The sequence below is a fragment of the Astatotilapia calliptera genome, chromosome 3 (genome assembly GCF_964374335.1).
Source record: "Astatotilapia calliptera chromosome 3, fAstCal68.1, whole genome shotgun sequence".
Classification (NCBI taxonomy): domain Eukaryota; kingdom Metazoa; phylum Chordata; class Actinopteri; order Cichliformes; family Cichlidae; genus Astatotilapia; species Astatotilapia calliptera.
Genome location: NC_137424.1, coordinates 8,171,577 through 8,197,700, shown reverse-complemented (window position 1 = coordinate 8,197,700; position 26,124 = coordinate 8,171,577). Strand labels below are relative to the sequence as shown.

Sequence of the window (26,124 nt, the reverse complement as noted above, 5' to 3'; positions counted from 1 at the left end):
ATACCACAGGGTCTGATTATGAAGTTATTGAGCTGCACATACTTTACGACCTGCTTAAGTTCGAGGTCACAGCGTCTGTAGAGCAGCTGGAACATAATGAAGTCTACAAGGTTAAAGTTTTCTCTTCAGTTATTGTTCTTTCTGCTGCTTGGTTTGATGGATCTGAGAGCTTTTGTTTTTATTATTGTTATTATAATTATCATTAATATTTTACTCTCTAGAAGCTTTAAAATAGTGTTTGTGTTTGAAAAAATTGATTTAAGAATTGAACAGAAACATCTGTCCTTCTGAAAATCGCCCAAAGGCACGGAGACAAAGTCAAAGGATGCAACCTGTAACTTTCTCTTCCTTCATGTCAGGACCATCATCCATGATTTATATAAAATGCATATAGCAACAGTAGCACTTTAGTTTGGACTTTATGATTTCTGTAACTGGAAAATATTATTTTGTTTAAAGACAGAAGTGACCGCATAGTTGCAACATCAAAGGGAAATATTAATTAATTAGCATCAAGTATATTTGTTGCTTAAGCGTTTGCACTATAACTTAAGTAGGATTATAACTTTTAAGGAAGGAAAGATTTCAGATATTTAGTTCACTGCTTCAGTTATTTTATATGAAATTAAAACATTTACGTTGGTCAAATATGATGCTCTAAATCAAATAAAAGTTTGAAAATAAATGATGTATTTTTAAATGCTGCAACAAATGTTCACAAAAAGTAACTATAATTAAAACCAGTTAAACAAAATCAAATGTTTGAATCATGCTTAACCAAATGCCAGGCTGGAGAGCTGAACCTAAAGTATACGTAGAAAGATTTCAACATCTGAGCAGTTTTTAATGTTTTTATCACATATAAATGTCACAGCAGTGGGTCCTGGCCCAATGCTTTGTGTTTTTGGTTTTCTTTGACTCTTGTTTTTCTTGGTTTTTGTTCTTCTTATTTATCAGGCTCTCAGTAATCTTAGTTCTCCCTCCCTCAGTGTTCATTTCAGCCTGTGTTTAGTTTCTGTTCCCGTGTCCCACGTTTCATCGTTTCATGTCGAGTCAGCCCTGTCTCTCTGTTTCCTGTGTCTCCCCAGTCAGCCCCGCCTCCCTCGGGCACTCATGTGTGATACAGAGTAATAAACCTGACTACATTTGCTGCACTCTCTTTATTACCTGTTACTTTAAAATTCATACACTAATTATGTCTGCCCATCTCTCTAATGTGAAGGTCAAAGGTCAACATCCCAGTGACATAAGAATAATCCCAAAGGGGCAAAGGCAGCGGTTAATTTAGCATATTTAGCATTAAGGGTACAGCAAGGATATACTTTTACTTATTGTGGCAGGGGTGTGGTCTCTGGCCTGCTGCAGTGGAGGCTGGTGGCGGGACGTTGGACGGCACAGGTGAGGGTGATGGAGCTCATGACTCTCCCCTTTATAGTGACGGAGGAGACTGGCGTGGGGGAAGCGTGTAGTGGAGGAAGCCGAGGAGAGAGCTGGTTTCTGGCTACAAAGACGGCGTCAAACCAGAAAAGATTGCTCGTGGTCAAATAATGTGTAATAATAATGAAATAAATAGGCCATTGGGAAAAACTTGATTTTGAAATAAAGACTGACTTTGAAAAAAAGGACATTTGGATTAAAAACGGCTGGGAATAAATAAAATGCCTCAGGAATAATCTCTGTTATTGTGAAAAATAATGATCATGAAATAATATTTCACAATAATAAGTAAATTTATATAGCAGAATGCAATATATTTCACAATAATGAGCTTCTTTTCAAAATGTGTTCAATTATTTCACAATATCATTCTCACATTACATATCTGTGTCTTATTTATTCACATAGTTATTTATTTCATCATGACTTATCTATTTATTTAATTTTGAACACTTTGGAGTTCCATATGGTTGTAGTGGGCTTGTAATGTAAATGTGGTCTGATTAAATGTGACATTAATGCTGACGCTGCTTAAACCTGATAAAACAGTTCTATTAGTGGGTCTGTGTGATCAGCATCAGTGGGTGAAGGTGAGGCCTTGACTAGTAGAGCGTCATGTTGGTGTTTAACAACACATGAGCCAACATCAGACTCCGAGCGCTACGATGCTAAAGATCAGAAGATCCAGTGTGACATCATCGTTACCTGGCAACAGCAGCCCTCATCTGACTTTATTGGAGGATATTTACACCAGCAACACGGTTTAGTTTGATATGACGGATTAACAACATGCTGTGATATCCAGTTCATCTGTAATAGATACTGGATCTAATCAGTCAGCAGATATTTGATCAGCTTATTTATAATTATACTAGAAACAAATACAACTGTGTTGGTGATTCATGCAAACTTGCATATCAGCCTTTGAAGGTTTTGTAGTATTGAGAACAAAGAGGTTGTGTTAGGGCTGAAAAGCCCGACTTGTTCTCCTCTGCAGGTCATCAAATGCACCACAGAAGTTTGTATTTGCACAGCCTGTATATGTTTGATGGCTTTATTATTCTCTGTTCAAAGACAGTAAATATGGAAAATGTCTCATGTAGTATCAGCTTCATTTAAAATGACTGCAAACATTTAGAGAACATGTGCTGCTGTTTGTCCTACATTTCAACACTGAATGAACCCTGAAAACATGATGGCAGCTGGCAGGTTGGAGTTCACATGAAATATCGGCTGTATGAAGACTGGAAATATAGATGATAAAAACATGCAGCCAAACATTTGTGGTCATGGATAAACTATCTGATCCAAAAAGCAGGAAGTGACACAGCTAGAAAGTGTGTAACAGCTGAAGTCAAATGTGATGCAGAGTTGAATCTGCACTTGGATCCATCTGTGAAAGGTCCACATGTAGGGATCACATGAGTCCTGATATTTGTCAGTCAGCTTGATAACTCCATCTACTGTGGCTACATATACTGGGCTGGTAGCTCCACAGTGTTGGAAAGAAACTATTAAATGTGCAAAGTTTAAAATCAGAGGCTCTTCTAACACAGGAGCCATGTTGAGTTTAGATCACAGCCGACCACCGGCAGTCTGAAATGGAATGAAGCCCATTGACAGCCAGCAGGTCTAAACAGGAACGCACCCATTTGTATGTGTGGCAATGATGTGGCTGCGGCTGACACAGGATTGGTTCAAACTAAACATCAGACACATTTCACAGAGTTCACAAATAAACTCACGTTTTTATTTTTGAAGATGATCATAAAGTAGAATTTATGGTCCAGTAGAAACAGCAGGAGGTTTGAGCCCTTCTGATGGCAAGGCAAGGCAAGTTTATTTGTATAGCACAATTCAACAACAAGGTGATTCAAAGTGCTTTACAGAGACATTAGAAACAAAAACAAATAAAAAGCATGATTTAAAATTGATTAAAACAAGCAAACAAACTAACTAATTAACAAACAAACAAACAAAACAGTATATAAAATCAAAACAGATCAGAACAGTAGATAAAATCAGTAGTTAAATGTAAGTTTTGAAATTTAAGCTTAAAAGTGTGGATTTGGTGCTTTATTCAAATGCAGCTGAGAACAGGTGAGTCTTCAACCTGGATTTAAATAAACTGAGTGTTTCAGCTGATCTGAGGCTTTCTGGGAGTTTGTTCCAGATATAAGGAGCATAAAAGCTGAATGCAGCTTCTCCGTGTCTGGTTCTGACTCTGGGAACTGATAAAAGACCTGATCCAGATGACCTGAGGGATCTGGAAGGTTCATACTGGGTCAGGAGGTCACTGATGTATTTTGGTCCTAAACCATTCAGAGCTTTATAGACCAGCATCAGAACTTTAAAGTCTATCCTCTGACGGACAGGCAGCCAGTGTAAAGACCTCAGAGCTGGACGGATGTGGTCCACTTTTTTGGTCTTAGTGAGGACTCGAGCAGCAGAGTTCTGAATGAGCTGTAGTTGTCTGACTGATGTTTTAGGTAGACCTGTAAAGATGCTGTTACAGTAGTCAAGCCTACTAAAGATGAATGCATGGACTAGTTTTTCCAGGTCCTGTTGAGACATCAGATCTTTTATCCTTGATATATTCTTGAGGTGATAGTAAGCTGACTTTGTTATTGTCTTAATGTGTTTTTCTAAGTTTAGGTCTGCATCCATCACTACACCCACATTTCTCGCCTGGTTTGTGGTTTTTAGATGTATAGATTGAAGTTCTCTGGTGACCTGTAATCGTTTTTCTTTGGCGCCAAAGACTATTACCTCAGTTTTGTTTTTGTTTAGCTGGAGAAAATTGTACAGGGCCTTGGTCTCCTGGTGACATTGTGATATATATTTGTGTGTCATCTGCATAGCTGTGATAGTTTATTTTGTTGTTGTTTATAATCTGTGCCAGTGGGAGCATGTAAATGTTAAACAGAAAGGGTCCCAAGATGGAACCTTGGGGAACTCCACATGTGATACTTGTCTGCTCAGATGTGAAGTTACCTATTGATACAAAGTATTTCCTGTTTTCTAAGTATGTTTTGAACCAGTTTAGTACAGTTCCTGAAAGACCTGTCCAGTTCTCCAGTCGTTTGAGTAATATGTTGTGGTCAACTGTATCAAATGCTGCACTGAGATCCAGTAAAACTAAAACTGACATTTTTCCACTGTGTGTATTCAGACATATGTCATTAAACAGCAGAAACAGGATTTGGAGGAAGATGTTAATAGATTAGAAAGAATTGTACACTGTGAATCAATGCAAGTCTTTCTATATAGACAGATCTGTAATAATCCCTCAGGTAGGTTCCTCTGGGACAGTCACAGATAGAGACACCAATTCTGACATCCTTTGAAAGCCTGACTTTGAATTTTCATCACTCGTCATGCACACAGATGTTAATTCTACATATTCCTGGTACTGAACTCTAAATCAATATGAAGAAAATGCTCCTGCTAATCTGCATCTATGTTGATATCAAATCCTTTTCCAGCACATGGATAAATCTCTATAAATCTTTCAGTCTGATCAGAATGGGCACAGTGTTGTTATTGCAGCTCCCTGATGTTTGAAAAGCTAAATGTCCATTTTAAAGTGCTCGTGTGTAGGATTGTGTTTCCTTCCTTTGTGCAGTTCTTACAGTAAACATGTTTGAATGTTTCCTGTTCCCCTGATGCTTCTTCCTGTTGGATAAAATTGGTTTGAATAACATGTTCTTATAGGTTTTAATGAACTTCAGACTGTGATCCACTTACAAAACTGTCTCATTTTATTGGAACGATCCACATTTGCATCCATTCACGGTACATTTGACATCTGAACACGTTTGTACACATGATGAAAGGACAGATGGTGTTTGTGTGTCCTTCTTAAACTTAGTGTGGATGTTTCATCATGTAGAACTACTTAGAACAAAGTCTTTGGAACATTTGGAGAACACGTTTAGGAAAGTAACATCCTGGTAGAACATTTTCTTAAAGCAAAGCAGAGCTGCAACATGACTGTGAGGATTCAGAAGAATAAAGTCAGAATACTTTATTATTATGAAGACTAAAGTGCACCTTAATGCTGCCGATGAACACACATGTTCTTTGTGAAAGCATGTGTGAGCACAGCTGACGTGCACCACACTGACCTCACTCGCCCCATTTCTTCATCCACTTCTTGCTCTTGTGCTTGAAATGAGACGCAGCAAAAGTCAGAGGCTCTAAAATCCACACAAAGGGGGCTCGTTAGATCAGGATACTGGATGTGATCCATAGAAAACATGGATAATACACCACTTTATTTGAAGCATCTGTAGCACTGCCTCAGTTCTGGATGTTTCCACAGACTCCTCTGTGCACCTAAAGGAAAGGTCAAAGGTCAGCAGCACATGTAGTTGGGACAATTCTTCAGTCGCACAAACTACACAATCATTTTCCTCCAATGACGACTTTTCACTTGCAGAAATGGTCCTGTGTGATTTCCAGGCTGTGATATAAAAACTAGTTCCTAATGGCAGCGACTCACTCAGTAAACATGTGTTTCCTTCACCAACCTCACACACAGATCCAATAAGATCAGGAAGTGGGCAGTATAGTACAATATGTGTTATTCTGTGCTGCACTGCCCAAACTAAAGATCTGCTGAAGTGTTGGAAATGATCCAGATGTTTATTTTGGACGATACAGCAGAAGATCAGACATGAAAGTGGAGATAACACAGAAGACCTGCAGCAAAGGTCAGAGGTCAGACTGGGCCCCTGGATTCAACAATGAGCCAATGATCATCAAGCAGTGACTAAAGCAGAGCCCTGACGTTCTGACATTCATCACACAGTCAGAACAAATGTCTGCTGATGACTTCATCTCATGAAACGACTGATAGATGTCAGTTCATTGATCAGCTGAGCTGCTGATCTTCATCGTCACAGAAACATTCAGCTTGTTTCAATCAGTAAATAACTCCCACTACTCCCAGTTTGAACTGTTCCCACTCAAAATGCTGTGAGAACAATGATCATTGTAGAACTTCACAAACATCACGTGTTGTTTTCCACATGTAAGATCAGCAAACACACAGAAACTTCCTGTTGCCACACACGGCCTCTAAAATCTCTTCCACGCTTTCTGTCTGAAGTCCACTCTCTGTGTCGGATCCACAGGAAACAACAAGATCTTATTAACATGGTTTTCAATGTGTCTCCTTCCAAAAAGTCCAACCAATGAACAAATGTGTGTATTTGTGGAGGCCGAACAAAAGCATGACACATTTCTGTGTTTCTATAAACTGGAGTCAAACACAAACATGAAGAGTTTCACTGACAGACTCCAAAATGCCCCCACAGTGGATCAAAGGGAAATCCTACAGTGTGGCCAGAGACTCTTAATGGCTCCAACATCAACACATCCACAATGTTGGATCCAGTTCTGCCTCACAGAGTTACTAAGACACACCCTCTGCAGCATCACAACAGCTCCACCTGCTTCACCTGCCTCCTCAGCATCTGTACACCTGAAGAGAAAAGAAAGGCTCCAACAGCTCAAATCTACAAAGGATTCATGAAGTTTCATCCAACAATAACATGTTTGCCTTCCACAGTGTGCTGTTAGACACCACTGTACCTCTGCCATTTCAAAAAGAGCAGCTTGGGAACATTTTGGCTCCAAACACTTTGTGTTTAAGTTCTTTGTTTTCTTTGTGAAGCCGACAACATCTGGAGCTTTGTGACTCATAGAAACATCATTTTGTTCTTTAGATGACAGCAGATTGGGACTGAATAATCAATCACTATCAAACCAATAAAGACAAACATGCTGATTTTACAGGAACTTTGTTGGAGAAGCTGCAAAGACATGAAACTGGTGGAGATCCCAAACCAGTTGATAGTGCTGGTTATTCCAAATAAAGCTGTTTCCCTTTGAGATGAAATGACTTTCTGTCCTGATATATAATAAAGATGTTGTTGTTTTTGAGCCCCTGTATTAAAGGTAGCTTAAAGTCAGCTTGAGTTTGATGTCTTTATGTCAAAGCTGCTCATGATGTTGAGCTGCTGATGGAATAACAACAATATAAAAGCATGTAGTCCAGACTTAAATGTAGCCTGTTGTTAGCTGAGGTCCACACACAGTGTTTGACAGTGTAAAGTGTGTGAAAGGGCTGCTGGTGGAGCTCACTAGGATGAGCAGGTGACCACGAGGTGGAGAGCAGCTGGCCTGGCTTTGACCCGGGCCACGCCCCCTTTCTCTCTGCTTTGCTGTCACTTATCTTCACTGCTCTGTCCAATAAAGCTGAAAAAGGCCCCGAATCAAAGAAATCTGCTGCAGCCTCTGAAATGTCTTCTGTTTCCTTCCCGACGGCTTTTTCACCGTCAGCCCATCAGACAGTCCAGCAGCATTTATGATGATGTCATGATGTTGAAGAGGCTGCTACGGTGGCCTCCCATGACCCCCAGCCTCATCACAGCTGAGATGCAGACATTTGAAAACATTCAGCAGACAACTGAATAACAGTCCAACACAACAGTCTGTGTGCAGACACACACTGACCTTTCATAGGGTCAAACACAGCTGGTTGAGTCATTTCTCTGTGAGTCTAAAGTGAATCTAGTATTTGAAAGTCCACTTCCTGTATTTGTTGTTGAAGACTTCTTCAGCTTCTTCTCAAGGACATCAGCTGCTTGTTTGGCAGCAGAGGCAGTTAAGAAGCTTCCTGAAAAACACTGAACAGTGAGTTCACTGTGGCATATGACAGATTCAGCTTTCTGTGTGCAAATGTGTCTGTGTCGACCTTTCAAATGCTGTTGAATCCAAAACATCAGCGGCTCCTCGGCTGCTCACTTCATGCACTTCTGTCTGTGTGACAGTCCAATGACATCACAGCTGTTTCCAGCCCCAGTGTCTCAGGACTGGACACCTTTAAACATGTCGAGGATCAAACAGCGTCCAGCTAAACACACATGAAACTATCAGAGCTGACAATCATTCCAATAACATCTAATGGTTCATGTATGTAGACACAGGACTACAAGGAAATGGCTCTCAGCATCTGGCTGTGGGAACACATGAGTCCCTGTTTGTGTTCAGATTGTGTGCATGTTTTAGACGTGTGTCACATGTAGAAACACAACAATCCCACAATGACACACAGATGTGTTTGACACAGCTGTGCAGCTGTAAGTTGTTTCTAATGATTCATTGAAGCTCTTCTAACATTCTGGAGATGATCAGTACATGAATCTGTTCAACACGACAACAGTTTGACTTCAGTGTGAACGTTTGCATTAAATAACCTTCTTCATCCAGCTGACAGCATCTTCATCCTATGATGTGAACAGTTCCTCCTGTTGATGACAAACCTCTGACAGGATCTGCTTGAGGAGCTTTTTCATGTGCAGCTCTCTGAGCTCAGGGCTGAGCTGCTGTTTCATCTTTAAGAGCTGCTGCCTCCTCGCCGGACTTGTTCTCCTCTTCTTCTCCTAATGACACCATTTCTGCTTCATATTAAATTCAATAAAGATGCTGACATGTATCTGTAGCAACAACATCATTGAATCTAGAACAACTGGAGCCAAACCAGTGGCTCTGCTGGGATCACTGGTGAGCCAACACTTCCTTGTTGATGCAGATTTCAGGGCTTCCTTTTGCTCCTCCGTTATAACTGTTCTCTCTTCTCAACACATGATGACACAAAGGAATCAGCAGTGACAAAGATGATGCTGAAGAGAAGCACACACTTCACACATATAACAGAGCAGTGCAGTTACACACACCTCTGCTCGACATCAGGCCTCAAACAAAGACACAAAACACTAACTTGACTCTAAACAGAAGAAACGAGCAGCTGTTTCTGTTCTGTGCTTATTTATATTTGACACACATGCTTCTCTTTGTGCAAACACACATCGCACTATAAGGGTAACCTCGCACACAATGATTGGACAGCACAGTGATGATGCTGGGAGATCCTATACGCAGCAACACAGAAACACTGAGAACTTTAAACAATGATGGAAAGTGTTATAAATGACTTGTTGGCCTCTGATCTGTCACAAACAGCTGAAACGTGTCTCTCATGAGTCACATGAAGGTTTTTGACAGAAAGGACAAAAAGTAGCTGCAGTCAGTTTGTGTCATTTTTATATTTATTCATCTGGGAGAAAAATCTGAGGGACATTAAAATGTGTTTTCAACAGAGACAAGAACATGAATATAACAGAACAGGTAAATGAACATGTTTCAAGTAAACAGCTGGACTGATCAGGTCCAAACACAGAGTGATAAACTTGTCAAACAGCTGTCATATCTTTATATAGAAGCTCTTTATAAATGCTGCTCACTGCAGTCTGTTTACTAATAATGTCAAAGTGTTAGAAACACAGAAACATCAGAATGGTCTTTGTTCACAGAAACCTGTCTGGGATCCTTTGTTGTTCTTTTGATGCAGAGTTACATTATAAATATAAAGAGTTATTTCAGAGTCTCATCAGTTTTCCTGCATGTCTTTATTTAACACATCAGCAGGGCTGAAGCTCTCATGTTAAACACACACTGATCTATGGACACGTTCATGTGTTTCTAACAGAACCAGGCTGTTATCAGCCTGCACTAACATTATGTCACACACACTGAATGTAACAGTGACAGTTTACATCATCACACAATCAGCTGTGATTGTTTCACTGTCATCAAACGAGTCAACAGGAAGTAGAATCAATAGAAACCAATCATTTCCTGACAGCATGTCTGATGGAAATAAGTGCAGATTATGTATGAAGTCTAACTGCACACAGTAACTGTGTTACAATAAGGACTTAACAGCGCCCTCTGCTGGAGTGTTTCAGTACTGCGTTAACTAGAATACACCACCTCCTCCTCACACCACCTGCTACAGCTCTACTCTTCTATGACTACAGTCATCCACAGCACTGATGTGAGGTCACATGGTTCATATGTAAGGAGCACAGCTGACCTCAGGTCAGTTTAATGACTGTGAGCAGCAGCTGTGTTATTGTCACTGTGACAGGGAGACACTCTCAGACACAGCGCTCATGTCAGCTTGTTCTCATGCAGGAGGATCAGGAGCTCCATGTTTGTCTTTCTGTTTGAATCATGATGTGTTTGTGCCATCAGAGTCTGTCATGAGTACTCAGGGTTTCACAGCAGCTCTTCTGGATGCTGACGAGGACTCCAACCTCATGTTTCACCTCTCTGAGCTTCTGATGTCTGTGAACACTCGTGTTTCTTCTCTGGGCTCATCTGGACAAAAACACCTTTCTGTGTTTGGCTGCAGCCTCATTCTGACTGACAGGAAGTGTGTTATCCATGAGCTGCACTTCTGTGAGGAAGTTTCCTGCTGTGTTTCCTGTCTGTGGACAAACACGAGTGTTCCAGCTGAGGACTTGCTTCCTTCCACCTGTCCATACAGGACATCACGCTGTCTGCAGCTCTGTAAATGCAGCTCCAGGTCCTTCCACGTGCTGCTCTGTATTTGTGCAGTTTGTAGTGTGTCCTGGGAAACGTAGCACACATGGTGTTCTTCTGCTGTTTCCTCCTTTCACTGAGTGTGAAACACTGACGCTGTGCTGTTGTTCACAGAGGGGAGCTGATTCTAGCTGCAGCTGGACTCTGTCATCTAACTGAATGTGTTGGTGCTGATCACGGGGCTCTGAGGGGGGAGCAGCAGGAGGACTCTGGATGCTGACGTCAGTGTATCTGTGGAAGCTCCCACAGCGTGTCTGTCATTCAATATTGTGCTGTATATTGTATCTATGCAAAGATGAACAGACTGTGTGTTCACTGGTCTCTGTGCTGCAGCTCTGATGTCATCATCACTCCCTCCTCCACCCTCAGCAGTCCCAGCATGCTGCTGTGGTGCACCCCACCCTCACTCTACACCTGAGCCACAGACCACACCCTCCACCTCAATATACACCACAGTTTTCTCTGCTGTGGAAATGAGATCAGGAGGAAATCATCATTATTATTATTTAATAAACGCTCACATTAATGTGGGCTTATTTGTTTCATATTAGAAACATTAGTTGAGTGTTTTTAGTATAAAATGGTCAAAGTCCCTCTTTTTGCTCCTCCCCTCACCTGTGGATAGGCGGTGCTGTTACCGTGGTGACAGCTTGGATGTGTTTCAGTCCTGCCTGGTTATCACTGCAGGAATCTTTCACATTTATTACAGGTAATAACTCTGATTTTTCTGTGTATTATGAACCAAATGTATCCTGATACACACAGAGATGGATGAGCAGAGGCTTCTTTTTGCAGTTTATGTAGTTACTATGGACTTAATGCATACATATTATTAAAATTAGGGCTATAACAGTTGTATTGATGTATAGCAACTTGAAATGCTCCCACAAATGGCTCCACAGCATGTAAAAATATAACAAAAGCTCTGGCGGACTTGGTTCTGTGGTCAGTCTTAAAGGGTGAAGTTAAACTCTGTAATCTTCACTGTGTCACAGAGTTCAGTGAGTCCCGTTATTCACAGTATCAATCAGATCATCAGAGAACAGCTGATCAGCAATCAGTGGTGCCAACAGCGCCTCCTGTGGTGAGAGGATGCAATAATGCAATGTAGCATTTTTCCACTCAACACTTGCAGTCATGGAAACTGTCTGTTGGATCTGTGTGACGTTGCTTTCTTGGTTAGAGTTCCTCACAAATGTCCAGATGATTCTTCTAATGAGGCGTCGACCATGTTTGCAGCTCTTTGGAAGAAAACGTCGCCCTTTGCCATCCTTACTTTTCTTTGACTTCTTCAAATGCAGCTGAACTCCAGCTGGTATTTTCTTGGACTTTGCAGCTGTTTCTGGTCATCAGTTCATTCCTGCAAACCTCTGAAGCTGAACAACAATGATGCTGCATTGCTGGCTGATCCCAAAAGGTTGATTCTGTTCATCTGGACGTTTTCAGAAACGTTTGCTCACTGATCAGGTGACTTCTTCAGTCTCAGCTGACTGCAGCTTTACAAGCTTACAAACAGCACATTTGCACAATGACTGAAAGCAGCAGCACCTGATATATATGATACTAATATAATACATATACATATATAATCCATACTAATGATGAAGGAACTGAGCTCACAGTCCATTGTTCATTCAGTGAACTACTCAGTTTATTTTGGGCCTCAGAAATGCTCACTCTGTTTGTACATCACTGGTCGTGTCCAAATTCATGGGCTACATTCTCCCGAGGACCCGGCCTTCGCGGTCTACGTGGGCCGGGTCCTCAGAAGATCGGGTAGGCCGGAAGTAAACGGCCGTGAAATTGGACGGTCTAGCCTTCTGATTAGCGTCACCGCTGTCTCGGTGGAGTTTAATAAACTCAGCCGTCTGCTCCGTGCTGTCTAAAATATAACAGGACACTGGAGTAAACTCTCGGCCATCTCACACTTCTGTTTAATCAGTTTTCTGTTTGACGTTTAGTCAGCTGTGTAAAAACCAAGGAGGAACCCACCCGGGGGATTAATAAAGTTTTATTTTATCTAATCTAATAACTTTAATCTCAGCCAAACCGATTTACTCACGAACAAACAAAACACTGAAAAAAAGCCCAACAATAACATTTTTAGGTTGTCTAAGTGACTTATATATTACGTTTGTCACGGCCGGGCGGGTTACACACAGTAATTCGGCGTGCCCGTGTGGCGTGTTGGCTAGACCCAAGCGCGGCGAAGGTTAGCGGTGGGTTTGGAGCAGGCACACAGTTATTCTAGTAATGATCAGTGCACGAAGCGTGGCTTCGGAACGGTCGTTACCGACAGAGAGCGAGCGGAGCCGGGAAGAGAAAAAGGATTGAAGGGATAATCACTCACGGTTGCTGAATCAGGCGGAGACTGACGTCGGCAGAGTTTCGGAGCTCCTGACACGAAGAGAATGATGTCTCTTTTAACCCCGGCCCCGTGATCAGCTGATCACAGCTGATCACCGGCTGACAACGTTTAACCCGAGCAGCGAAAGTCCGCGGTGATCTGAAAATGATGTGCCGGGAGTTGTGCCATTCTCGGCCGCATCAGTAACCCTCGAGCTCCCGGCTAGCTATCGAGCTGGTGGGTAGCAGACGTCTCCGAAAACGTCGCAGCACTTTAGCAAAGATGCGATATCTTGATAAACCGAGCAGATATTTGATGTTTACACAGCTACTTTCTCGCCTGAAAATATGTTAAAAGTTTATTTTGTGACCCAGAAAGATTAATAAGAGTAATTTTAAAACTTAGTAGCGGCCGCCATTAGCCGGAAACTGGAGCTTGGCTGGGCCGCGCTATGAATTCTGGGATATGGTGGGCCACGAAGGACACACCCGACCCATCCTTCAAATTCGGAAAAAGGAGCACGCATTTGTCGGCTGCATTCGGAGGGGTCTACGAATTTGGACAGCCTTCGGCGCGTCGCTGTGACGTAATCGGTCTACAAATGCGGCCTCAGGAGAATGCAGCCCATGAATTTGGACACGACAACAGTCAGCAATAGACTCATTCTGCTGTGTGGACAGGAACACATGTGACATCACTTCCTGTTTGTTTGTGACTGAAGAAGTTTACAAGGAATCATTTAGAAGAGTTTCAAACATCAACTGATTGAATCCATGAATCTGAAAACGTGTTTGTGAGTGAAAGAGACAGACATGTACAGACTGAACTATCTGTTCAACAGTCAGAGTGTTTCTGTAACAGGAGACACTCTTTACACTCCACTCAGCACAGGGACACTGAGGCACCAGGATACCAGACTGTAAACCCAGGATAAAGAGTTTGAGTGAATGTGGTGTTGAAGGTGTGGAGGTGGATCAGAGTGTCAGAGGAGACTCTGTAGAAGGACAGAGTGCCAGCAGGACAGTCCACATACACTGCTGCTCTGTTAGAGACAGAGGAGGAGGAGGAGGAGGAGGAGGAGATGGATGTTTGTCTGTTATTGTGCCAGACATAACGAGGACCATCATCAGAGCAGCTCAGCCTCCAGGACTGATCATTGTATCCAAACACACAGTCATTACTGCCTCCTTTCCTTCTGATGCTTCTGTAACTCACTGATATATAAACGTTTCCTCTCCACTCGACCTCCCAGTAACAGCGACCAGTCAGACCATTTCTACACAGCAGCTGATGAACATCAAATCTGTCTGGATGATCAGGATATGACTGAACCTCCTTCACATGTGTCACCTTCCTGTTGTTGTCAGACAGTTGGAGCTTTGTGTTCACTGTGTTTGTGTCGATTGTGAGTTGACAGGAATCTGATGGAGAGAACAAACACAATCCAGCTGCAGTTATTGATCCATCATCTGTTCATTGATTGACACTTTGATGATGACTCCTGACATGATGAAGATGGTTGAATGTGTGCTGCTTTGTTTTCATGAATCCCATTAAAAACACACTTACACTTCCTCAGACCTGGTCTCAACCATCGGACTCCAGCAGGCTCCACCCTGAAAGGAGGAGGGGGGTCAGAGCAGCACAGTCAGCATGCACACATGGACATTACATGGCTCTCACACACACACTGTTACACACTGAGCTCAAAGCTCGGCTCCACTGTTTTATTCAAAGAAATCTACATTTATTTATCAGCACATTTAAAAACAGCTTGAGCCAAAGTGCTGCACAGAGTAGAGAGAAAATAGGAAACATACACAGTAATGACTATAAAGACTGGTCAGGATTGAAAGCTACAGAGTACAAATGTGTTTCCAACCGGCTTTTAAAAATGTCCAGTGTTGGTGACGACCTGATGTGAAGGGCGACTGTTCCAGAGTTTGGCTGCAGCCATCGATAAAGCTCACCTCTGTTTTTACGTCTAGTTCTGGTCAGAAGCTGCTTATCTGCAGACCTGAGGGCTCCACTTGGATTCTTTTGTTAAAGAGAGATAAGATGGAGCCAATCCATTCACAGATTTAAAGACAACCAGATCTGGAAGTGGATTCTACCACGTACTGGTAACCAGTGGAAAAAGCTGGTGATGGGTCGTCTAGCACAGACCCACCGCTGGAACCAGACAATTGATGAGGGAGAGAACTGTGACAGCGCCGTTCCTTCACTTGACCTCAGTCGCTCTCGTCTGCTCCCTCGTAACACTGCTCTTTATTGAGCTTACATGAATATGCACAAGTTCATTATGACGTCTTACACAGGTATGAACAAAGAGTACCAGTCTGTGCATAGTGTGTGTGTGTGTGTGTGTGTGTGTGTGTGTGTGTGTGTGTGTCTGTGTCTGTGTGTGTGTGTGTGTGTCTGTGTGTGTGTGTGTGTCTGTGTGTGTGTGTGTGTGTGTCTGTGTGTGTGTCTGTGTGTGTGTCTGTGTGTGTTCCAGATGTGACCCTGTGACCCCAAAGCTGGTGCTAAGAGTCCAGTGGTCCCCCTAACAAAGGGCTCTTATACTTAACCAGACACAGAGTAGGTGTCCTCCTACACCAGGGGTCTCAAACTCGCGGCCCGCGGGCCAATTGCGGCCCGCAGGACGATAGTTTTTGGCCCCACCTTAATATGAAAATGTAATGTTAGTTTGATAATGTATGACACTTTACAGTGTTGTGGGCGGAGCTGAATTAACCCACCAATCAGGGTGGGATATGGATCTCAGGGGACACCAGCCGGGCTTGATGCAAGCAGGGAAACATTTCTCAATGAGTCAAAGTTCCAGCAGCGTTGCCCTGGAGTGTTTCTTTCTTTCCTGTGCCTGGCTGGCTTCCTCCTTTCTATTGGGCAAACGCCGACATTCGCCCCAGCGCGCTGCGTTCACAACACTTCAAAAAAAGTTGTTTTTTTAAGTTGCTGCCCAGCGGGACATTATACGTATATAGATTTATACACACGTCAGTGGGATTTAAAGTTATTTTTCCACAGAGAGAGATCTCATATTAACTCTCACAGTGATGCGTAGGCGGCGGGATAAAAGAAAAGTCATGAACTCAATGCAGCCCAATTTAGTCTGCAGTCACATAGCGACACCTGTTCATCGGCAACAACAGTCCCCGGTAACCCGGACTAATTATAGGGTCGCACCGTAATTTGTGGCTCCATGTTTTTATTTGCATCACTGCGTTTGCATTGCAGCAAACATGAACATTACATATATTTCAATATAATGTAAAAGCAGTCAAAACAACTAACATCAGAAACAGCTGATGTTATTTGTTATATGTCACGGTGTCATTTCCGCTTCTTTCTCCTGTAACAACAGCCCGGCGCCGTGAGCAGTCGCCTTTTTTGCGCTCGCTATCCCTGCACTTTCTACCATCTGCAAACGCCACGGTGTTCGTGTCGTCATGAAAGACATGAACATCGAGCGTAAAAACAAAGGAGACTGCTACCGGCTTTTTATCTGCCGATCGCCGTGCTACGGTTGCAAGAAAAAGAAGCAGAAATGACGTTCTCTACGCGTTGAGACGTTCCCCGTCCGTCGGCTAAACGCTTGATTGAAACTTCAATGCGACAGTGACACCAAGTAGAATTATAAATGTCACATAGCCCCAAACATGTCTTTTTCAAAGCCTGCGGTGAAGAGAAAGGTTGGTGATGAGCACCGACAATTTCAGGAAAAGTGGGAAATGCAATATTTCTTTGTTGAGCACAGGGGCACCCCGACCTGTCTTATTTGCACAGAGAAAGTTGCGCTGCACAAGGAATACAATTTGAAACGTCATTACACAACTAGACATGCTGAGCTGGATGCAAAATACCAGGGAGACGAGAGAGCGAACCGGGTTGCCAGTCTTAAAACAGATCTACTGAGGCAGCAAGATTTCTCCAAGAAAGCAACCAAAGAGAATAATGCAGCAGTCGGAGCCACGTGGTTAGTGAGATGATTGCTAAAGCAGGGAAGCCATTCACAGAAGGTGCATTTGTCTAAAAGTGCATATTGCAGGCTGCAAATATAGTCTGTCCGGGAAAGAAAGGTCAGTTTAGCAACATCAGCCTTTCTGCCAACACCGCAGCAGATCGCATTTCTGACCTGTCAAGTGACATTTATGACCAACTGTGTGAGAAAGCCAAATGTTTCAGTGTATACTCAGTCGCTCTTGATGAGACCACAGACATCACCGACACTGCCCAGCTCCCAATGTATGTCCGTGGTGTTGATGACAGTTTTGAAGTGATGGAGGAGCTGCTCACAGTAATTCCAATGCATGGCCAGACCACCGCTCAGCAGATATTTACAAGCTGTGTGATGCCATTGAGAATGTTGGTTTGCCATGGAAGAGGTTTGTTGGAATAACAACAGATGGAGCGCCATCAATGACAGGGAGGAAACATGGACTGGTGGCACAAAACAAACTGGAAGAGGAAGGCGTGGAGGAGGCCATTGCTCTGCACTGCATCATCCATCAGCAGGTCCTTTGCAGCAAATGCCTGAAGTTTGACAATGTGATGTCTATTGTTGTGAAATGCATCAACCAAATCAGATCCAGGGGCTTAAAGCACCGAAGGTTCTGTGCTTTTTTAGAGGAAATGGAGTCAGAATATGGGGATGTGCTCGACTTCACTGAGGTACGTTGGCTCAGCAGGGGAAATGTATTAAAGAGACTTTTTGAGTTGAGAGCAGAAGTGAAGCCTTCATGGAGAAGGATGGAGTTAGTGTTCCTGTGCTAACTGATCCCAAATGGCTCATGGACTCAGCTTTTCTTGTTGATATGACACATGAGCTTAATGTACTGAACAAGACGTTACAAGGCCAGGGGCAACTTGTCAGTGCTGCCTATGACAACGTGAGAGCATTCTCCACAAAACTGGCGCTCTGGAAAGCTCAGCTCTCTCAGACAAACCTTTGCCATTTCCCAGCATGCAAGGCTCTCGTGGATGCAGGCACACCATTCAGTGCTGACGAGTATGTTGATGTCATTTTGAGGCTACAGGAGGAATTTGATCACAGATTTGCTGACTTCAAGACACACAGAGCCACCTTTCACATTTTTGCGGACCCCTTCTCCTTTGATGTGCAAGATGCCCCTTCTGTGCTTCAAATGGAGCTCATTGAGCTGCAGTGCAACTCTGAACTCAAAGCAAAGTTCAGGGAGGTGAGTGGAAAAGCAGACAAGCTTGGACAATTTTTGAGAGACTTGAGCCCTAGTTTCCCTCGGCTTTCCCGAATGTTCAAGCGGACCATGTGCCCTTTTGGTAGCACATACTTGTGCCAAAAGCTCTTCTCCACTTTGAACTTCAATAAGTCCAAGTACAGGTCCAGACTTACGGATGATCATCTTCAAGACATACTGAGGGTCGCAACTGCTTCCTCCCTCCGGCCAAATCTGGCTCGGCTATGCGAGAGGAAACGCTGCCAGGTCTCTAGTAGAGATGGACCGATCCGATATTACGTATCGGTATCGGTCCGATACTGACCTAAATTACTGGATCGGATATCGGAGAAAAATAAAAAATGTAATCCGATCCATTAAATATCACGAAAGCACCTCACAAAACTTGCAACACGCCGTAACTCACCTCAGAACGTTAGCACGTCGGAGCAGTATGCATCACGTGATAGAGCGGCTGTGGCATGCGGGACCTGTCGGTGGTCTGGATAGCATGTGGAGCTTCGCTAGCAACCCGGCATTTCATCTTCGACAAAGTTATCCCGAGAGAAGTAAAGCAAGTGTGTAAGTCCATCTCTGAATGTTTGTAAAGCATTCCCACGTTAAGCTTACCAAGCGACTGCCTCTTCTTGCTGCTACTTCAATCATGAAACTGCTTAATGATCAGCTGATCGGCTTTTCTGTCGCGAGTCCGTGTCTCTTGTTTGTTTTTGGTCCACTTTGCACCAGAAAGAGGAAACCAGCGGCTGAACAACAGCAGCACGTTTAAACTTGATAAGCTGTTGTTACAATTTATTTAATATTACTTTCTACACCAGGATCTTTTTCTACGTAGCTGACGGCTGGTAACTGTGCAGGGGCGGATCTAGCAAAGCTTAGCCAGGGGGGCCGATAGGGCATTAACAGGGAAAAGGGGGCACAAAGACATACTTTTCTTTCTTATTCTCATTTAAAATGTCTAGCTTTTAATAAATAATTATCTGACACCCAAAGTTTTAATTTGATGTAAAATGAATAGAAGTCAATTACTGTATATAGTGACTATTAAGTCTAATATATATACCCTAGTAAGCTATAGTACTTTTTCCTTTGGGAAGGTACCATCTGTGCAGTCTGCAATTTTGTTGAAGAAAGATCTTGAATCTATTTAATATTTCTTGAAAAGTAATTGATTTCTGTGCATTTTTTTTTCACACTGCATCAAATTAAGGTTGATTACGTCGATTAAGCATCATGAGGTGGAGCGTGAGGGGTGGTTCCCTATTTTTTATTTATTTATTTTTGTTGTTGCTGGGAGTTGGAACCCTATTAGTTAGGTTGCTTAATATTTACGCTAAGTACTCTTTAAAATACCAGAATAGGGAGGATGGTGTAGGTCTAAGTTTATTAGATTGATCAGTATTGCTGAACTATGAAATTTTTTTTTGTATACAGGTATAACAGAATAGCTTTAGTGTAGTTGTTGTTTTAAACTTGAGTATGAACTTGCAGACTTGCAAAATGCAGCAAGATATTTAAAAAACAGTTTTGTTGATTAAAAAACACTATATCGGATTCATATCGGTATCGGCAGATATCCAAATTTATGATATTGGTATCGGACATAAAAAAGTGGTATCGTGCCATCTCTAGTCTCTAGCAGCAAGGAGTAGGCAAGAGAAGCCATGTTCAGAAGAACAGTTCATTTTCTACAGTGTTCCATTCATGTTCAGAAGAAGGTTATAGAACTGTTAATACAGACATTTCAATCTAAATACAGCAGATATAGAAGCCTGAAAGATACACACAAGTTCACTGACTAAAAACATCTTATTATTATTTTATTTATGTATTACAGATTGATTTATTTTCTTATTAATTCTTAATTTGTTTATTTATTTTTCATATTTTGTGTTAAAAAATAAAAATAAAGAGATTTGAGAAGATTGGAATTTTTTAACCATGCCTTTCTTGTGGAAAACCTAATGCGGCCCAGCCTCACCCAGACTCTGCCTGCAGCGGCCCCCAGCTAAATTGAGTTTGAGACCCCTGTCCTACACCATAAATCAGTAAGAGAGGGTACGACCTCTCTCATGGCCCCAAGTGGTGTGTGCATGCCAGAGCACTCTGGAAGGCACACAGAGTCTTTACACACTACTAAGGCTCAATCCTCTATCATTATGCAATCAATTATACAACTCTAAGCATATATGAGTAAATATTTCTAAGCATAAATGACAATCAACAATATAAACCTTACAGCTGGTTTTAATAACAGAATTTATTTGTTTCTCAAATGAGAAAGAGCTATCGAGAAACACTCCTAAATCTTTAGTTCTGAACTTTTCCAGTGGGCCAAGGTCAACATTATTAGATAATGCTAATTCTTTTCCCTTACATTATAACAATGTGAGGAGTTAATGCTAAGTATACTGCCATTAGCGGCTAATTCTAATTAGGGGTGAATAATTATTAGTAGCTAATGCTAATATCGTTTTCTCTTCCCTTTTAACAATGTGAACAACTAGTGCTAGGTAGGCTGATGCTAGCAGCTAATGCTAATTTGACGTGAATTAGCATTATATTAGTGAGGAGTTAATGCTAAGTAGGCTGCCATTAGTGGCTAATGCTAATTTTAGATGAAAAAGCATTAGCAGCTAATGCTCATATTGTTTTCCTTTGCTTTGTAAGAATGACAGCAGCTAGTGATACGAAGTCTACCATTATTAACTATTGTTAATTTGATGTAAATTAGCATTATCCGATAATGGTAACCCTTTTCCCCTGCATTATAACGATGTCAGGAGTTAATGCTAACTAGGCTGCCATTAGGGGCTAACTCTAATTAGGTGAATAATTATTAGCAGCTAATGCTATTATTGTTTTCCCTTTTAACAATGTGAGCAGCTAATGCTAATTTGATGTGAATTAGCATTATATTAGTGAGCAGTTAATGCTAAGTAGGCTGCCATTATTAACTAATGCTACTTTGACGTGAATTAGCATTATGTGCTAATACTAATACTGTTTTCCCTTACTTTTTAACAATGTGAGCAGCTAATTCTAAGTACGCTCTTGTAAATAGGTAATTCTAATTTAGTGTGAATTAGCATTATTCAATAATGCTAACACTGTTTTCTCTTACTTATTAAAAATGATAGTAGCTAATACTAATACTCTTTCCCGTTGGGTAACAACGATGTGAGGAGTTAATGCTAAGTAGGCTGCTTTTAGAGGCTTATTCTAATTAGGGCTGAATAACTATTAGTAGCTAATGCTAATATTGTTTTCTCTTTCCTTATAACAATATGAGCAGCTAATGCTAATTTGATATGAATTAGCATTATATTAGTGAGGAGTTAATGCTAAGTAGGCTACCATTAGCAGCTAAAGCTAATTTGAGGTGAATAAGCATTAGTAGCTTATGCTAATACCCTTTTCTCTTGTTTTATAATGATGTGAGACGTTAATGCTAAATAGGCTTCCATGAGTGACTCCTTTCCCTTGCATTATAAAGATGTGAAGAGTTTATGCTAAGTAAGCTGCCATTAGCAGCTAATGCTAATACTGTTTTCCCTTTCTTTATACAACTTGAGCAGTTATTGCTAAGTAGGCCACTTTTCTCTGCTAAAGATTTCTGTGACCATGATAGAAACTCTGATAAGCTAATGCTGCTAAGCTAATGCTGTTTATGGGCCCTGTTAGAATCAATATTTCATTCTCATTCTGTTGTTTGAGAACAATAACAGAAAAATGTGCACTTCAGAACAAATTTATTGTGAATTCAGCTGTGAATGTACAGTTTGTCATTATTTAAGCTTCCATTTCCAAATGTTAGCTGACACTTTATTAGGTACACTGGTATCTATATCAGGTACACCTGTGACCTAAATGTTCCTGCAAACAGACTCCTTGGAGACCCCCTACATAAATATCCATGAACTATCCAGCTAGACTAGTGTGTCTGTCCCTGAAAATATTCCTGCATGTGTGATTGTTCATGTGTCATCTGCAGGAAACAAACAGGAAGTGAGTGAAAGACACGGGAAATGTTTCCAGCTCTTCCTCCTCTATCAGATTTTCTCTCCATACCTGAGAGTGTCCAGTCTCCAGCCTGGATCCTTCAGTCCAGCCGACAGCAGCTTCATTCCTGAGGGACCTGGATGATTGTAGCTCAGGTCCAGCTCTCTCAGATGGGAGGGGTTGGAGGTCAGAGCGGAGGCCAGAGAAGTACAGCCTTCCTCTGTGATCAGACAGCCTGACAGACTGCAGACACACAAAACAACAATCTATCTGTCAACAGTTGTTTTCTCTTTGTCACAATAACATCTATCCATCCATTGTAACTTTATTTATAAGTGACAATACCCAACAGACAACAACAGTCATCTGAAGCTGTTTAACAGTGTAAGGTAACCGCCACCAGTGTGAGCAGCACTTGCTGATGGTGGGAAGAAGAACTCCCTTTGACACAAAGATCCTCCCAGTGAAAACAGGCTCCAGGAGGAGCATCTACCATGACTGGTTGCAGGGTGAGGGGAAAGAGAAGAGATGAGCTCAGAGAGACAAGAACAAAACAGAGAGACAAAAGTTAAGGACATGCAGTAGTGACATATAAAAGCATCAGGAGTGAAAAGAGGGGAGAAGAAAGCAGAGCATCATGGGAAGTCCACCAACAGCCTGAGCCTATAGCAGCATAACTAAGGGATGGTTCAGGGTCACCTGATCCAGCTCTAACTATAAGCTTTATCAAAAAGGAAAGTTTGAAGCTGATCTTCAAAGTAGAGAGGGTGTCTGTCTCCTGAACTCAAACTGGGAGCTGCTTCCACACCCAGTCCAACATAGCCAGGCTTTCTTTGCTGCTTTGACAAAACCTCAAATCCCAGTCAGAGATGATGAGCATCATCACAGTGATGATCATTTCTCTGTAACCCAGGCTTTCTGCTTCAGGATCTGTGTACGCTCACAGAACAAGGAGACCTTTAAACATCATTTCACTAACTGGATGGACTGAGCTCAGCCTACAGATGAACTGGTGCCAGAGATCATAAAGAACATCAAACAGTCAAATTCAACACTTTTAATGGAAATATGAGATTAATGCTGCAGACAATCATGAAGCTGCTGAATTCATGAACATCAAGAATGCAGCGAGTGGTAAAATAAAGATTTGACCTCAGTGTGCTCAGTGTTCCTGTCTATTCCTAACATATTCCTAACATGATAGCTGCACTTTAGAGCTCTAAAACTGGAACTGACACATGTTTAAACTCTACATGTTACTCAGTACATTCAGTTCTGACACTCGCCCACAGTCCAACAAAGGAAACATGGAGATCACATCAGTTTGTCACCAAAGTCTAATTATTAGGGCAACTTAACCTGTTATAATCTCGTTAACTCATTAACTGATTAACGTCAGCAATTATTTTAATCACAGTTTTTAAAATCATGATTATTGTGAAAGTGCTCACTGGCTCTGAATATAAAAGCCATGGGTCACAGGAGGGATGTTGATCAGTGCTGGCTTGAAATGGGCGTCATTATGCGTCTCAGCCAATGAGAGCATTGAGGGTGGGCCTAATACTACTGCAGCGCTCACATGACCCAGGACAGAAAGAAAGGGGCAGGGACAGAAACATGGAGACAGGTGCAGATCTTTGACATGGACATTTTAAACTGTTCCAGGAGGCAGTGTTGATACAACTAAAGTTATCTGTTGTTGAAGAAGTCGGTCTGAGGAACGTTCTTAGGATCAACAAATGACGGCATGTATGAGCCTCAAGACGCAGCATCACAAGAAGAACACATGAGCTGTAGAAAAAGGAGAGACTACGAAAGCCACGGCGTTACAACATGAACCAGCTGTTACAGATGTAACACATGAGCTGCTATTAAACATGATGTATTTCTCAGTGTCCTGTCTGTGTGTGAGAGACAAACAGCCTCTGTATGTGTGTGTAAATACAGCATGAATATGTAGAGGACATGTTTGTGGATATAAGTAAATGAAAGCTCTGCGTCATTTGAATCTTCTTGTTTCTGTTGCAGGTCTGTGACTGAACTTCTGGGAGGAGAAACGTTGGTTTCATGCTCTGTGATTCTGTGTTTTGTCATCTCTCTCAGGTGATGGACAGCTCAGATGATGACCCCGCCTACGTGGTCAAATTCAAGTCTACATTCAGAACAGACCTGGAGACACGCAAGCAAAATGCCAACATTGTATATGTGAAAACTGCTGCTGGAGCCAGATTCAAGGAGCTCAAGTGTTTACCCAGATCTTACTGAACTTACTGCAGGAACAGAGGGTTGTTGGAGGGAAACCTGTGGAAGCAACAACATCCGAGCCACCAGAGAAGAAGTTGGCCCTGTTGGTGCTTCATCAGAGTGTGAACAGGAGGAAGACTCAGCTGAGAACAGTGTGGTGGATACAGAGCAGAGCCCACCATCAGTACAGAGGCCTGTCCATTAGAGTGCTGCTCCAACATGCAGCACATGTACTTGGCCACAGCTGCAACATCTGTACCTGTGAAAGCTTCTTCTCTGTTGCTGCTCATATTGTGCAGAAGAAGAGAGTTTCTTTATCATCAGAAAATGTCAATGAGCTTGTGAGTCTTAGCAGCTGGCTCGGTGCAGAGGAGGAAGAACATGTCAGTCAGAGGAAGATAAATGCAGTTCATGTTGTCAACTCAACCTGGACTGTTGAAAGAGTTTTTCTTTGTCTGGTTTCTGACTGAGATTCTCCAAAGGAAATCCAGCACAAACACACACTTCACACACTCAAAGTCCTGCACAGTAAATGAGCTGATGAGCGTTTGTGCTGCTGCCTGATAACAGAACAATAGTTCTGCTGCTTCCTGTTCTGCAAACACACATTTATAAATGTTCACTTGCTGTTGATCAAAGGTATGTTGGTGGCTCTGGACGCTGAGGGAACTTTGTAAAAAACTAGATCAAATGTTAACGTCCTGGCAGAGGCAAAGAACTTTGATTTGATATTTGATTAGATTCATGTTTCAGCTCAGACTGACAGAAATATTTGAACTGCTGCTGTGTTAAAGGGAACACTGCTGTTAGAAAGCACCTGATCTGTTTCTGCACACTGAATGTTGCACTTCTCATACTGCAGTACTATTAAAATAAGTACACAATGCACTACTTTTGAACTCATGATTGAATGTTGCTGTAACAAAGCCATTAATGTGATTCAAAGTGTTCATGGTTTCCCAGCACAACAAATGATTGCACAAGTGTGACTGATCCACTTTCTAATGTGTGTGTAGCCCACACTGTGTGTCACTGTGTCACAGGTGAGTCTGTGTGTCCAGGTTCTATGAGGACAACAGGATATAGTGACTGAGTCCAGCAGCTTAAAGTCTGACTCCATCCTCCATTTAAATAACTCACAGCAACAACTGAATAGCTTTGCCTTTGTGTAGCTGACACTTCATTTTAATGTCCTTCTATTCTGGTTCATCTGGTCTCAGTTTCTATAAGCACACAGGTTTCATCAGGACTCTATGACCTCAGTAATCTTTGCTGGGCCTTAATGCTCTGAACAAAGCTGCACATCACAAGACTAAATAGAAATGAATCAGTCTTTCATTCTCACTGCTGTTTGACTTCAGCTCTCAATGTCCCACCATAACCCATGGAAAGAATTACTGTCCATCCAGGCTGCTGAACATG

General features: G+C 42.0%; 1 long non-coding RNA gene across 1 annotated transcript; it reads right to left on the bottom strand.

Moving 5' to 3' along the window:
* Nucleotides 1-9,536: 9,536 nt before the first annotated feature.
* Nucleotides 9,537-18,419, bottom strand: LOC145424823 (uncharacterized). The gene is made up of 2 exons (XR_013905725.1): nt 14,810-18,419; nt 9,537-14,661 (listed from the first exon to the last, which is right to left on the bottom strand). It is a non-coding gene; the product is annotated as an uncharacterized LOC145424823 (long non-coding RNA).
* Between the last annotated feature and the right edge of the window lie 7,705 nt (nt 18,420-26,124).